Raw genomic sequence first — 15,688 nt, 5'->3', positions numbered from 1 at the left:
GGCTATTGCATCCATCTGTTTCGTTTTCTTTCCTTTCCTCCCCCCCCGCCCCCCCCCCCGCCGACCCTCCATTGTCCCATTCTTTCCCAGTGGAAAACCTCCTTTCCTCTGCCTCTAGGCGCCCGCCTTCGCCCCAGTTTCCACGTGCAGCAACGCCTGTCCTGGTGTTGAGGAAGTTAAGTTTTGGATGAGGAATGGGGGGATTCTTTTGCAATAGCCTGGAACAGAGCCCTAGTATCGTGTTCAAGGACCTTAGCGAAATTTGCCAAAGCAAGTACCTTTATTACTTTTCTGAAAGATGAGCAAATTGCACGTCAGGAAACCACAAACCTGACTATCCCAGGCTGTGTTAGTTGACCCAGCTGCAGGCGCCGCCCAGAGCGCCGCGGGAAGCCAGGCGGATGGAAGAAAAGGAGCCCGTGTTTTGGGGACGGCCAAATTCCCTTCTTTATGTCTTCTCCAAACCCCAAGATTCACTCCCCAGATTCTGAAGTGGAAAACTGACTATTAAAAAAGAACTCGGGTCTTCTCTCTTTGAACCAACGGATATAAAAGTGGTTTTCTGGCCCTATTTTCCGTTTGTGCTGAATTCCTCCATCAGGGGGAGCCCACACCTACTGCAAAACTCTCTATTCCTAGACATCTGGGTTCTGCTAGTCTGAAACACCCAACTGCAAGCAGATCTTAAGGAGCGCACCGCCTCTCCCTTGCTCCTCCCTCCGGGCCTGCCTCCTCGGGCAGAGAAGGAAGGGATTTCACACTAGCCATTCATTTGTCAGCCGTGGGGGAGGGGGCGCAAAAGCGGAGAGGAGGTAGAAAGGGGCGAGAGAAGACAGAGAAGATGGAGACTGAGAAAGAGACACAAAGATGAGGGGACACAGATAGCGAGTCTCCACTGCGGGTGTACTTGAGTTGGTACAGCCCTACAGCCGTGGGGGCGATTTCTTCCCCTTTCCTCAGGATCCCGAGAACATGCAGGACATGCGGAGGCGAACGTAGTTGGACCCGAGCGCAAATAGTTTAGGCTATGACATTATTTTCTTACCACTGTTTCTTCTGTCTAACCCCCTGAGCGGTCCACGCCCATTGACACCGAGAACAAGCCGAGACAACCGGGATGTCCCGGGTCTGCAGGCACTAGAGAAGTCTCTGCAATGCCCACGCCTACTCAGGGCACTAGGACTCTCAGCTAGGGCGTCCCCGGGGAAACCCGGCACGCACTCTCCACAACCACTCCACCAGACCATAAAGTTGCTCAACTCAAGTGGAGAAATGGGAGCGGATGAAGATACAAGAAGCGAACAGAGGGCTGCTGTAATCCAGACGAGAAGACTGGACCAATTGGTCACCAATTCGGGTCTCCACGCCACCTTTGTCTGGAGAGTCTCTGGGTCCTAGTTTGCTGGTAAAGATTGGGGGACAAGCCCTCATTTCTCTTTCCAGGGCGAGGGGGGGCGGAATACTGCACACCCCTCTAGTTCAGGGAAAGCTTTCCCGCCCTGGAGCCTCCCAGACCTCCACCGTGTTCCAACAACCCCACCCCCATCCATTGCGCCTTCCCGGCTGGCTCGGGCGCACCACGCGCAGGACAAAAGAACACAGGGGCAACGTGAGAGAGCTTTGACAGCCCCCAAGTCATCAAAGAAACGCAGCCCCGGGACCCTGCCAGATAGCCTTCCACATTGCCTGAGGGGTCGGGGGAAATGGTCAGGTCCGCGCAGGTCGCGGCCAGTTAAAGTACCCCGCTGCCTTGTCAAGAGCTGCCCAGGGGTGGCTTTCCAGGAACCAGAGACACTGACCACACACCAGGAGCCAGGAAACCAGGTGGTCTGCCCTAAGGTGGTTTCAGGGGCTGGTATTTGGGCAAAGTTTGGGGACTCTCCATTCAAACTTTTGCCTTGACCAGTTTAAAGGCAACAAAAATCAAGGTGTGAGGAGTCCCTCCCATTTTTCCAACTCAAGGTAGCAGGACTTTTCTAGGATTTCTCTACAAAATCCCTTCCCCCTATTCCGTTCGTCCTTTTCCTCTACCCCACCCCGAACTTCTTTTGTCTAGATCTTTTTCAGCACCAAGGTCTATTTGAATTCCTCTCCTTAACAAGCGCCTCTTTCAAAGTTACCTTCATGTTTTAAAGTGCGCACATTTTCTTAACTTCGCCTTACAGCTAGTCCTCTTGGCTTTAATTAAAGCCCTCTTCCAATTGCAATGTAAATCCCCCCCCCACACACACACACACACTAAGCAGGGCGGTTTTCTTTTCCCAACAAGTTTTCCCCCTGTCTTTTAAATGGGGGAACAAAAGAAACGTGATTACCTTGAAAGGCGGCTTACAGCAGTTTGGGGGGAAATTCACCGCTGAGCTGTGAGGATGGACTCGGCGTTGCCCCGGCAGATCACATAGGAAGCGCGGTCGCCTGGGGAAGGATGCGGCGAGTGCAGGACGGAGCTGGAGAGGAGGGAGGATGCGCTGCTAGCCGCAGATCCTTGTCCCAGCGCCTGTCCGCAGCACCTAATGGTCGCAGCTGCTGCACCCGCGCGCCTTGAGTTCTTCACCCAGAAAGGCTCGGGGCAGCTCGCCTGCAAGTTCAAATGCGGGTTGTGACACCCACCGTCATTATATCACTGTACCGTCAGAGCCGAGGAGGAGACTCGGCGAGAAGGAGGAGGGAGAGGAGGAGGGTTCATTCACAGGCTCCTGAAGCGCTCCACAGCGTCAGCCACTCCAAAGAGCCCAGGCTTGGAAACAGGCGGAGGGGCGGAAAGGAGGTCCCAGAGCCTGCGGTAGGGACCGCCTGCCTCCCTCACCAGGCACTCCCACCTCTCAGTGTTTCCTCCTGATGAGAAGTACCAATAGGCTGCGGGGGAAATCCTTGCTCCTCATTCAGTGACTCCATACACTTCACTGTGCAGTCTCAAGCAACTACCTTCCCACCCTTCCCCACCCCACCCCCTCTTCCCCGCCCTGTGCTGCTACTTCTGAATTAGGGGAACGGAGTCCCCAGGCTCTGGTGCGGCCAGCAAGCACGGAGCAAATAAGTATGGTCAGTTCTTAGGAGCGGACGTGACTCTATAAAATCGGCCAAGAACTTGCGTTTATGTGTGTTTATGCGATCACGGAGCTAGCTCTTCCCATCAGAAGAGGTGTCAGACTCAACGCCCCTGCCAACCTGAAAGAGATACTGAGAAAAGTGAGATCCCAAGCCCCAGGGAGACGCAAAAGCTCTCCCTAGGAAACTGCCCAATGGGGAGCTCGCGGCATCAGGCCCTACACAAAGACTCTGGCAATAAAGGGCTGGACAGGAAATCCCCCCAGGCAATCCCTTGTCCCATTCAAAGAGAATCCTTTCTCTGACACAAATCTGCATCTTGCCTTAAATGTACTTCAGTTCCTTCCTTCTTCCATCCCTCTGTCTTTCACAGGATCTCTTGGAGAATGTTCTGCCTAACTCAGATTTCTTGGACTTACCAGTCGTTCCATGTTGTCAGGAAATGGGATCTTTCATGTTCGCATTTCTTTTTTCCTACACAGGCTGATCCATCGATGTAAACAACATCTATATAGAGAAGCACACCCTTCACTGAACCACAAAAGACTTCATTAGGGCCTTAAAGAGCAAAGGGTCAAACAGTTAGCACAAAGGATTTCTGCCCCTGAGAAAAGGGTGACTTTGAATTTTCCGTTACTTTGAAGTCTGGTATGATTTTATGGAGAGAGGACAAAATAAGTTCGCAAGACACGTCGAAGTAACTCTCCGAGTACTGAAACAATTACAAACTTTTCCTCCTACACCAATATGGAAATATCCTTGTAATTATTGACTCTGAATGTTTTGCTTAGAAAATTACATCAAGCACAGGGCTTCAGAAACAGTAGTGATTAACGCAGAAAGTTTGTCTTTACTCTGGATTTCTTTAATTAGATTGGCTGCAACCACAGTTCTAAACTTGTAACCTAGACTCCTCAGCATGTGGACCCTTGTCTAAGGTTTATAGATCCAATATGATCATAGATCTTAAATGATAAACATGTGGTAGATTTATCAGTACGATTCCATTCTCAGATGTGAATTTCATGGACCCATTACATACAACTCACAGCAATGAGTGACGTAACCATGCTGTGGACCACTGAGAAATCAGTTTGGCTTGCGGAGACTTGTACTACCACTTGCAATGATTGTACTACCAGTACTAAAACTGAAATTTCATCCCACGTATTGTTCAGAATGACAGCCACATCATGATGTCAGACTCCAGTCACTGCATCTAACATACCAACACAACCAGGCACAGAAAGTGACTCACCCAAGGTTACACAGACCAGAGATGCTTATCAGAACACAACTCTCAAATCAACAGGAATTCATTCACAAAGAAGAGTAAAATATAATGAATTTCAATTGGAATTTATATTCTAGGCATTGGGGTAGATAGATTTTTCTCTGAACTGCTTCAAGTTGTTATCATTAATCTATTTCTTACATTCAAGTGAACCTAGTTTGAGTTTTACAGTTAAGTGGTTTGCCCAAGGTTACTTTTTTTGATAGATCATTGGCCTAAAAGCTTATCAACTCTCTGTTACCCTACTCTCCCTTCAGAATACACTTGAATAGACAAGACTACAAAGAAGTGGGGCAGAAGCAACTAGTGATAGATTGATATCTGTTTCCCAGACACGCTAATGATCGGTATTTACTACAAGCATCATGTACACATGAGACACAATAAAAAGTCATCGGTTGGATACACTTTTATTGTGAGATGTATTACTTTATCTTGTCAAATGTCTGGGTTTTACCTTGTTTCCTTTTTTTACTTTATTTCCTTAGTTGGCAAACATTCATAGTCCCTCCCTCATATCATCTACAGACAAGTGGTGTACAGTGCAAAGGCACTCTCTTAGGTAGTATCAGCTTACTAAGGGACAGACAGTGGTGAAGAAGCTATACTGCAAGTCTTGCCACTTCCCTGGCTCCCAAAGTTATTATTTAGAAAACTAAACACCTTTTAAAACTGTCAAATAGCAAAATAATATATAGCTTAATATCTACTTTCTTTCCCTGGGGACAGATCCTCTGCTTTGGCTACCTAAAATAAAGACTTTATTTTTTTTTTAAAAGTACAAAACAAGCTATATTTAGGATAGCCTATAAATACATTGAAATTTGAGGTTTTTTGTGTGTCCTTGACTGTCTGTCTTCTCTGCTTAACTGTTTCTGCCTATCTCTGTGTATGTACAGGAGTGGTGAACATGTGTGTCAGTGTTTTCCTGTGTGCATGTGTGAAAGTGGAGTGTAAACCTTAACACCTGGCATTTCCCTAACTTATCTCTATATCATTATCATCATCATCATTATTATTATTGTTATTGTTATTATTATTTACTACTATGGCTATGACTATTACTATTACTATCTTCATTATAGAGACACTCCTTTTGCTTCTGCCTCCTAAGCACTGCGGTTGCAGACAGGAGCCTTGGTGCCCTACTTTTTTAGGTAGGTGTCAGGTATTCAAACTCAGGTTCTTTTGCTTGTGCCCTAAGAGCACTTCACCTTTAAGCTATCTCCCCAGGCTGGATTTAAGTGTTCTTGCAGGCTTTCTTTCTTCTGAGAAAATTAGAAAACAGCTATTTCAGACTCTCCAATGTCTGGTAAAATTACTAGAACTTTTAAAATGGGAAATATTATTTTACAGCTTTTAATGCCAATAGTATATTTACACATATATTATGATAAAATCTAAATCCAGTTAAAATCTCATTGTGTGAGTGCCCTCCTAAGATCAGATGCTGGCACAGGGGATGTTGGGTATGTAAATTCCAGAATCTCAGGCAGATAAAGCAAGACATTCATTCATATTGCTGGCATCTACTAGAAATTAAAAGCCTGAGGCACTATGCACGCATTGCAGCTGCGCTTTGATCTAGTCTTAAGGAACTTGGCTGAGCTTGGAGGCAACCACCCAAGGTCTTGAAGCAGAAAAAAGATATAGGTGGCAGGTGTCCCCAGGGAATCTCATTACCTTCATCTATACTCCTCTACACTCCCTGCCAAGGTCTGTTAGGGTCGAATTACAGTGTCCTCCTGCTGTTGATTGGGTGACACATGGCAATATCTGTTGCTGGGCTCTGGATCAGCCTGTCCTATTCAAACTGAAGAAACAAAGAGTTCATGTTTCTGTACCCTGATCTGCTGATCTTAGGCACAACCAGACAGTATGCTGCTTGGATCATTAAAAGAAGCTACAGATGACAAATGTACCCAAGAGAGTGTTTCCTTTTCTTTTCTTTTCTTTTTTTAATTCCAAGGAGAAAGCCAGTTTTTTTTTTTTTAAGGTTGTCAGAAATTTTAAAAAGAAATTACATCAAGGACAAGCATTTTGTACTTTTAACCTGCTTAACAATTTTGTAAGATTGCATTATATCATCTCTCTCTCTCTCTCTCTCTCTCTCTCTCTCTCTCTCTCTCTCTCTCTCTCTCTGTGTGTGTGTGTGTGTGTGTGTGTGTGTGTATGAGAGAGAGGGGAGGGAGAGAGGAGGGAGAGAGAAATACTTAGCACAAACAAATACAGAGAGCAACAACTCCAAAAGAAAAAAAAAACAATTTTAAAAAAATCCTGAACCTCTGTCTCCTCAAGCTCCTAAATGAGAATGTTTGGGTAAACATTTTCTTTCAATAGTTTTGCTCTTAATTAGCCTTCCCCACACCCCTTTAAATAAAGTATGCTCATAAATGTCAAAATGAAACTGATCACTTTGTATGGTAACTTCTAGAGGTAACTAAAATGTTAAAAAAAGTATTTTCTTACTTCCTGTGCGAGATTGGATAGATTTCTCTAGAACTTAACTGGAAGGCCATCTACATCACAACAGAACTATGCAAACCAAAGCCAAATTCCAACATGGATGGGAGAGGCTGGGCTTGGAGCAGAGATGACTTCATTAGGGAGAAGAGAGACTCTGAGTCTGTCCACACAGCAGCCAAATGGCTCACCACATCTGCACTCACCCAGGGAGGCTGCCTTGACAAAGCATCACAAACACTGTTTTTGCTACAAAGGAAAAGACCAAGACCTTAAGAAAGTAGTCCAACTGAATGAAATCACAGCTAGTCTTCCTCCTTAGTCACTTTCTCAAACTCTTTCCCTTCCTCTCCTGCCCTCCAAAAATATATGGGTCAGATTTTGTAGAAGATTATTCTGCTTGAACCAAGCAATGAAGAGTTGGTTTCGAAACACAAGGAAGTGTTAGAGACCTTGGCATCTGTGAGGCTAGGCAAGAGCAATGCAGAGGGTTCCTGAGAGGCAGAACTTTGCCAGCTGCTATTTGAGTTCAGTGACAAGCAGTCTCCAATTATTTAACTGGACCACAGAAGGACTCGGAAGCAAGGAGTTTACTGAAAGCTGCAAAGTGGACAGTACCAGAAGACCCCACTGGTGTGTCCCCAGTGAGCGAATCAGGAGGTAAAACAGGAAATAGTTGTACACAGTGGGAGGGACATTTGGAGAACACCTGGGTGCGCATAGGAACAGAGAAGTGAAAGACAGGGGTCCTATTTTTAATCCATCCCTTAGGAGGATTGTAGTACTAGTTAAATATCATGGACTTCCCAACATATGAGCAGTCACATCTTAACACAAGAATAAATAAATGAAAGTCCAATATTTGTTATAATAATTCAAGCAAACAGTAGAGGTATAAGTCTCAGCAAACACTTGTCACGGACTGTTGTTCATAACGGTCTTTTATTTGTTCAATTCGACAAATCATTTACTGCTTTTTATGCAGTTTTGTAATAGAAAATACAGTTTTCTTATTCTTATTACCCGGATAAGTCAGAGGCTTAAAAAACAAAGAATGAAAAGCACTTCCTTGACTTCCATTGAAGAAAGGCAGCAGCTGAACGCAACCGTGTCCTTCACTGGAAACGGTCTTCCCTGAACCTACTCTGATGACTTGTTATTGCAGGGATTGACTTCATTGAACATTGGAGAAATCATGCTTATTTCTACCCAATGGAAATGGTTAAATGACACAGCTTAAAGGTTTGTTTGGGCTTCTTCCATCGTTGATGTGCTGTACAATTGTGCCATGTGAAAAGGACCTGAGAGTAAAAAGGAAGCATTAATTATGCTAACAAGAGAAGAAGACCACAAAACCTAAACACACTGAGGGTCTCGGGGCTGCTAGCCACTGGCAGGAATTAGCAACAGAAAAATAGAGCAACTTGCTAAAAGTTAAAATAGTGCGATCTTTTAAAAATCTGTTTTTATCCAGATGGTGGTAGGGTACATCTTTAATCCCAACACTCAGGAGACAGAGCCAGGTGAATCCTTGAGTTAGAGGCCAGCCTGATCTACAGACTGAATTCCAGGATAGCTAGAGCTACATAGAGAAACCCTGTCTCAACTGCCTCCTCCTGCACCCCAACCCCAAAATCCAGTTTAAAAGCCTTTTCCAAAAGAAAACAAAATAAAATCCAATTGAGAATGTGCAATGACTGTTCCCATTCCTCTGTTTCCACAAATATTTTGTGATCCTTTGTCTCCTTTATTCTTTGGTGCCTGCAGCTGCCTCTTCCTCCATATCATCTGACAAGATGCCTGTCTCATTCTGGATTCCCACAGCAGAGAGTCTGCAAATGAGGAGGCTAGGTCTCCAAAAGTTGATAAGAAAATATGGAGGCAAAGGAGGGAGGGCAGACAGGCATTTCAAGCAGTTTTACCACAGGCAGCATGCATTTACTCCATAGGGGATGGATGATGACTCAGAGATGTTGTCTCCAAGTCTGTGCTGGGAGAAGAGATTCTAAAGCATCTGGGTACTTGGTTAAAAGCTTCTCCAAAGGGTGTTAATCCTCTCCTACAGCCACGTGGGAAGCTGTCTGGGCTTTAGTTTTATTTCCACAGGGAAAAGGACTAGGCAGTGCTCTAGGCTAAATGATATTGAGCTGTGCTAGGGAGGTGAGCTGATGTTCCCAGAAATGACGGGCGTCAAGGCCTATGAAAAGTGTGAATTATATTTGCTGTAATTCCCATTTTTTTTAAACACTATCCAGGTTGAGGAGGTTGTAAAAGTAGCAACAGTAAATTTTTACTCAGTCCCAGCAGGTTGTAATGATAAATCCTAAGCCAGATAAATAAGGGTAATCCTTCCATCTAGAAGTCCAAGTCAGGACATGCCCTCCATCTGCCACTCTTATACCCATTTGCATCCTTAACAACACTTCTGACTTAGTCTCTGCCAATCTCTCCAACCCCTACCAAGACCTTCTTTGACACTCAAATGTCTCAACTCTGAAAAACAATCCTCAGCCACATGAGAGCTAGCCTAGAAAATATCAGTGAATCTTAACAGAAAGGACAGCAAGAAAGCCTATAAATTCACATAACCATCATCTTTTTCTTCATCTTATATCCTGATCACTGTCCCTACTTCCTGTCCCTCTCCCCTCCCCTTTTCCTCTGAGAGAGTGACGGCCTCCCCTAGTATCCCCCGAACCCTGGCACAACAACTCTCTACACTTCTTCTCCCATGGAGGCCAAACAAGATAGCCAATGGATTCCACAGATAGGCAACAGCTTTTGGGATGCCCCCCACCCCCGCTCTAGTTGTCCAGGACCCACATGAAGATTGCACATCTGCTACATATGTGTAGGGAGGCCTAGGTCCAGCCTGTGTGTGCTCTTTGGTTGGTGGGTCAGTCTCTTAGAGTCCCCAAGTATCCAGGTCTCTTGTTCTTCCTGTTGAGTTTCTATTCCCTTCAATGGCGGCAGTCCTTTCCCCCAATTCTTCCAAGTCCCCAAGCTCCATCCACTGCTTGTCTGTGAGTTTCTGCATCTGTCTGAGTCAGCTGCTGGTTGGAGCCTCCCTGAGGGCAGCCATCCTGTCTGAAAGTGTAAAATAATGTCAGGGATTGGTGCTTACCCATGGGATAGGTCTCTGCTTGGGCCTGATATATGGCTTGGCCTTTCACTCAGTCTCCATCAGGGTCAATTGTAGACATGTTCCTTATATGTAGCTCCCTCCCTGATACAGTGGCTATGTGTTCTGTTTCTGACATTCCTCCCTCATCTCCTCCTCCTATTTTATTCATCATAACAGTTACTTTTCTGATCACCACAACAGTGCATCTGCTACAAACAGCAGGAAAATGGTTCCTTTAGGCTCACAGTTCCTGAGGCATCTACAGTTGTTCAGACCCATTCAATTGGACAGGACATCATGGCTTCAGAAATGTGTGGTGAAAGGTAGCTGCCACCTCTTTGGTTAGTTTGAAGCAGAACAAGAAAATGCCAAGGGAGGTTGGCTTTCTCCCAGTTCCCTCTTTGCAAGAACCTCAGCCTGTAGGAGGTGTGATTATGTTCAAGGTGAGTTGCCCCCACCCCCATCAGCTAGTAGTCTCTGGAAATTTCCTGTACACAGACCTAGGAATCACTTCTATATTTGATTTTATCTCACACATGCACGTGTGTGTGGTGTGTGTGTGTGTGTGTGTATGTGTCTCTGTGTGTGTGTCTGTGTTTGTGTGTGTGTGTGTGTGTATATGTGTGTGTGTGTCCGTGTGTATGTGTCTGTGTGTGTGTCTATATGCATGTATGTGTATGTGTGTGTGTGTTTGTGTGTGTGTGTCTGTGAAGAAAGGCTACACCAATTGAGGCTACTCCATGCCCTGTAACATTTGTTAGATAATAGCCATGATGAGACTAGGAAAGACAGATACTCTCTGCCTTGAGGAGGAATGCGAGCTCCAATTCCTAGTTGAGGCCATAAGGTTAACATAAAAGAAGAAAGAAAGCAGAGAAGGCAAACACAGAGAGCCAGGAGGGGTGTGGTAAACTAGGGAGAGCATTGTTGCCTTGAACAAGCTAGCTGTAATGGGAGCACTTGCTCCAGGACTTTAAGATCTTAAAACATTAAGTAAATCAAATAAAACGAACTCTAGAATGACACTTAAGAAAAGGCAGAGCACAACCCCAGATTTAAATGATCCAGGGACAGAGGGCGGGAGGAGAGAGCAGGGAGTCATTGTAGCCCCTCATGCTCTCCTTTCATTAGTTCCCAGCTTTTTCCTTATCAGTAAACATCTTTATCTCCAAGAGGAGAGGATGTTCCACAGAGGTTTGCAAAGAAGCAGAAGCAGGGAGAGAGGGAAGGAGAGAGAGAGAGAGAGAGAGAGAGAGAGAGAGAGAGCACAGTAATATCTCTGCTCTTTGGGTCATGTGACCTCAGTATCTGCCACCAGCAGCTCTGCTTTACTGGAGCTCTTATTCTGGCAGCCAATAAATAAATAAATAAATAAATAAATAAATAAATAAATAAATAAATAAATAAATAAAAAGTCTTGCAGTGAGGAGAGGCCGGCTTTGTAGCAGCCAAGTAGCATTCATTCATGGTTTATTTCTCTTAGGGAGTCTTCAGGAATAATGCCACTAACTCTGCCCTTCTCATGTATGGTCTTAAGCAATAGACTTTCCAGGATTTTATATCCTGGGGACTATATTCCTGGAAATAAAAAAAAAGTTTCCAGATCATTGTAAGTAGAGAATGGCACATTATGATGTAAACTAGAAAGAAAACCTAGATACACTCTGGAAAATGCAATCATATTTTTATAGAGAACAAAGAAATAGAAAAACTGAATTTAAGAAGGCAAGAACTTGGGGAATACTCAGAGAGTTACTCGTAATTAGACACTGCTTCTTGAAATACCCAGAGCTGTCTCATCCAGACTGAAAGTATGCATGTCAAAGGCAGAACCTGAGGGAGGGTAGCATTAACCTGGAGACCTGTGAAGCAGTTGGGGAGCAAGTGGAAAGAAAAAACGCTAAGAATGCATTCAGTTGCTCACTTGACAAATTCTATCCGATGGAAGCAGAAATGGGCATTCTTTCCAATCACAGTCTGCTATGACTGCTTGGATTCTCCTCACCAAGAGATTAGGCATCCTTCCTTCCTCCCTCCCTCCCTTCCTCCCTTCCTTCCTTCCTTCCTTCCTTCCTTCCTTCCTTCCTTCCTTCCTTCCTTTCTTTCTTTCTTTCTTTCTTTTTCTATATTCTTCCTTTACATTCCAAATGATTTCCCCTTTCCCCGGTTCCCCCCATCCCCATAAGTCCCATAAGCCCTCTTCCCTCTGCCCATTTCCCAATCACCCCCCTCCCATTTCTCTGTCCTGATAATCCCCTACAATGCTGCATCAAGCCCTTCCAGGACCAGGGCCCTCTCCTTCTTTCTTCTTGAGAATCATTTGATATGTCAATTGTGTCTTGGATATTCAGAGCTTCTGGGCTAATCTCCACTTATCAGTGATTGCATTCCATGTGTTTCTTTTGTGAATGAGTTACCTCACTGAGGATGATATTTTCCAGTTCCAACCATTTGCCTAAAAATTTCATGAATTCATTGTGTTTAATTGCTGAGTAGTATTCCATTGTGTAAATATACCACATTTTCTGCATCCATTCCTCTGTTGAGGGACATCTAGGTTCAATGGATCTGGAGTTTAGGCATCCCTAATCTTTAGTAGATTCCATAACTCTTCGTATACTTTTAACTAATTCTGTCCTGACATTGTTTAAAAGGACAACCTCATGCTCCAGTTAAGACTCTCTGTCTATGAAGTTTCCATGTTAGTTGCCCAAAGAATATGAAGAAGGAAGTGTGGGGGGGGGGGGCTGGCGACCTCTGCTTTCTTCTTCTCCTTTTCCTTCCCCTTTCCCTTCTTTCCTACTCTGGAGAGGAGGAGCTGCAACAGGGGTGGCCTGGTCAATTGTTCTTCTGTTCTTTATGTGTGTGTGTGTGTGTGTGTGTGTGTGTGTGTGTGTGTGTGTGTGTCTTTCCATTTAAAATAATTGGCAAATAAAACTTGTAGATATTCATATAATATGTTATGCCTTGATATGGGCTACTAGGTTGCTGTCACAGTTAGACCAGTCAATGCGTTCATCTGCTTCAGACCTACTCGGCAGATTGTTAGTGTACAGTGCGACTTTGTTACTATAGTTACGACGCTCTGATTGGGCTTCTGGAACTGAGTAAAAAAGTTCAGATTTTGCACCCCTTGACCGTTTCTCTTGCCTTGAGACTGACTCTAGATTACTGTGCTTCTTGCCTCTGCTTCTCTAAATTCAACTACTGTAGACTTCATGCGTATGAGAGCTTGCTGCATTTGCCTTCCTATTTCTGGTCAATTTCTATTGGTGTAAACCCCTGTAAGCTCATCTGTGCCCTTCTAAGTCGCATTATTATAAATGTGTCTATATGTGCAGATGTGTGGATAATTCTTCATTCATCTATCTACTTGAAACATAGGGGTTTTTATCTTGTTTTTTTTTTTTTGTGACCAATTCTATCACAAATATTGAAGTGAAGTGTGACTGGCTTTTTGAAATCTAATTTTATATTTTCGAAAGACTATGCCCTGAAGTGGAACTGTTGAAAAATGTTGAAGTGTTAATCTTGTTTTTTGAAGAAACTCCATACTATTTCAATAATGGATCCATAACTTTGTGTTTTTATAATGACGTATGAACTATCCATTTTCCTATATATTTTCTTTCAAAAATTATTTTGGATTTATATGTTTTATTTGGTGTAATTTTACTGCATGTATGTGTGTGCACCATGTGCACGCCTAGTGCCAGTGGAGGTCAGGAGAGGGCTCTGAAGCCTAGGGAACTGGAGTCACAGAGAGATATGAGCCACCATGTGGATGCTGGGAATTGAGCCAGGGTCCTCTGAAACAGCAGCGGTGCTGTAACTGCTGGGCTGTGTCTGTGGGCTCCATGTCTTCTTCCTGATAGGTCTGTATTGATGATCATCTTGACAGGTGTGAAATGGTGCCATCATTTTGATTTTCGTTCCATGATGAATTGTGACATAGAACACTTTGTCTTGTTGTTACTGCTCATTTCTGTGTCATCCTTGGAAAAAGCTTCTACCAAAGGCTTTTGTCTTTTTCATTCAGATTACCATTTTTTACTTTTTTCATGCACTTTCAAAAGATTGCTCCACTGTATATAAATAAGCTTACTTCTTTACTTTGTATATTTTCATTTGCCTGTGTTTGCTTTTACAAAGTACCATGACACTTTGAGTATTATCGTTTTATAATATAACTTAAAATAAGAAAATACAGTTCTTTCCATTTTGTTCATAAAAGTTTTATAATTTTACAGTTTTGTAGGCATCTCAATTTTTTTCTCTTTCTATAACAATGATTATGGTATGGTTAGTTTGAATATGTTCCCCACAGCTTATATACTGAAATTTCATTCTCAGTGTGCCTATAAAGAGAGATTATAGGAAGTCAGAGCCTAGTGGGAAGTAATGATATCACTAGAAATATCACCTTTAGAATGAATCAGTGTAATTTTCATGGGACTAAGGATAACTCCATCAATAACAGCTTGCTAGAAAAAGACAAATTCTGTCTCCTTAATATCTCTTGCTTCTAGTCTCAATATGTGATCTTATCATGATGATGTATAAGCCAGAAGGCTCTCATGAGAGGCAAACAAATGTCATTGCTATGTTCTTACTCCACCAAACTGTGAACTGATAAAAATGCTACCCAGCCAGATATTCTGCTCTAACAGTAGAAAGTAGACTGATACAAACAGAATCTTGATACATCACATTAACTCTATAGATGATAATTTGTTGTTAATCCATGCACTATATTTATGTGATTTTGTGTTGTGTGTGTGAGTGTAAATGTTCATGTGTGCACAGGGGCACACTTGTATGGGTGCACATGTGTGTGAAGTTGTGCAAATGCACATATGTGTGTGTGTGGAAGCCAGAAGACAACTTCAGATACCATTTATGCAGTTCTGCATGGTTCCACTTGCCCCACAATTGCTCAGTGGTCATTCACTATATTTTTAAAGAGTTCCTCACTTACTTGGAGGTATCGAGGTAACAACCTGTTTCCATTTCTCCAGCTCTAGGATTTCAAGTACACACTCTTCATCAAGACCTTTGTTTTTAATATGGGTCCTGGGGATTCAAGTGAAGTCCTGATGCTTGCAAAGCAATCACTTTACTCAGTGAGCTATATCCACAGCCCACAAGTTATGCTTTCATGCTGGTTCTATATGTTCTCATCTTATTGAGTCTATTTGTTCCATCGGTGTGCTTTCTGTTTTAATGACAGAATCTCTATGGCTGGACGGGTCTTTGTAAAAAGAGGTACATTCATCTCATATTTCTGGAGCTTGAGGAATGTCTTCTGATTATGTCACAATGATGTCATAGCAGGAATTCAAGCAGAAGAGAGAAATATCATATGATGAGACAGGAAAGTAGAGAGCACATCTTCCCTCCTATCCTCCTTCCCTCATTCCCCCTTCCTTCCTCTTTTCTTTCTATAACCAGTCTGTTGTGTTTTAAAAGGAAGCTTTAGGAAATTCCAAAAATTTCTGTGGAAAGTAAGAAAGTTTTACTAATCATATACATATATATGATCAGAAACTTATACCCAGAATATAAGAGGAATTCAACATTTCAAGGATAAATAATCCTGATTTTAAAGGGATATACAAGTGAGCATTTTGTTAACATATGCATGCATGTGTACATCCATGTTTGTGTGTGTGTGTGTGTGTTTAAATTACTGTGGAATTCATTAAAAAATTCTCAGTATTATTATTAATAAGGGAACACAAGTCAAAACCTGAGTAGGT

General features: G+C 43.3%; 1 protein-coding gene across 2 annotated transcripts in view; it reads right to left on the bottom strand.

Moving 5' to 3' along the window:
* Positions 1 to 2,758, bottom strand: part of Vcan (versican) — a 104,232-nt gene extending 101,474 nt beyond the window's left edge. Inside the window, exon 1 of one of the 2 annotated variants that reach the window (XM_052159789.1) lies at positions 2,316 to 2,758. The gene's annotated coding sequence lies outside the window, so the exon portion shown is untranslated. The remainder of the gene's footprint in view (positions 1 to 2,315) is intronic. The other variant, XM_052159787.1, reaches the window with a different exon arrangement.
* Between the last annotated feature and the right edge of the window lie 12,930 nt (positions 2,759 to 15,688).

This window comes from Apodemus sylvaticus, chromosome 16, assembly GCF_947179515.1.
Source record: "Apodemus sylvaticus chromosome 16, mApoSyl1.1, whole genome shotgun sequence".
Lineage (NCBI taxonomy): Eukaryota > Metazoa > Chordata > Mammalia > Rodentia > Muridae > Apodemus > Apodemus sylvaticus.
The sequence above is the reverse complement of the archived record's forward strand: the minus strand, read 5'-3'. Positions and strand labels throughout refer to the sequence as shown.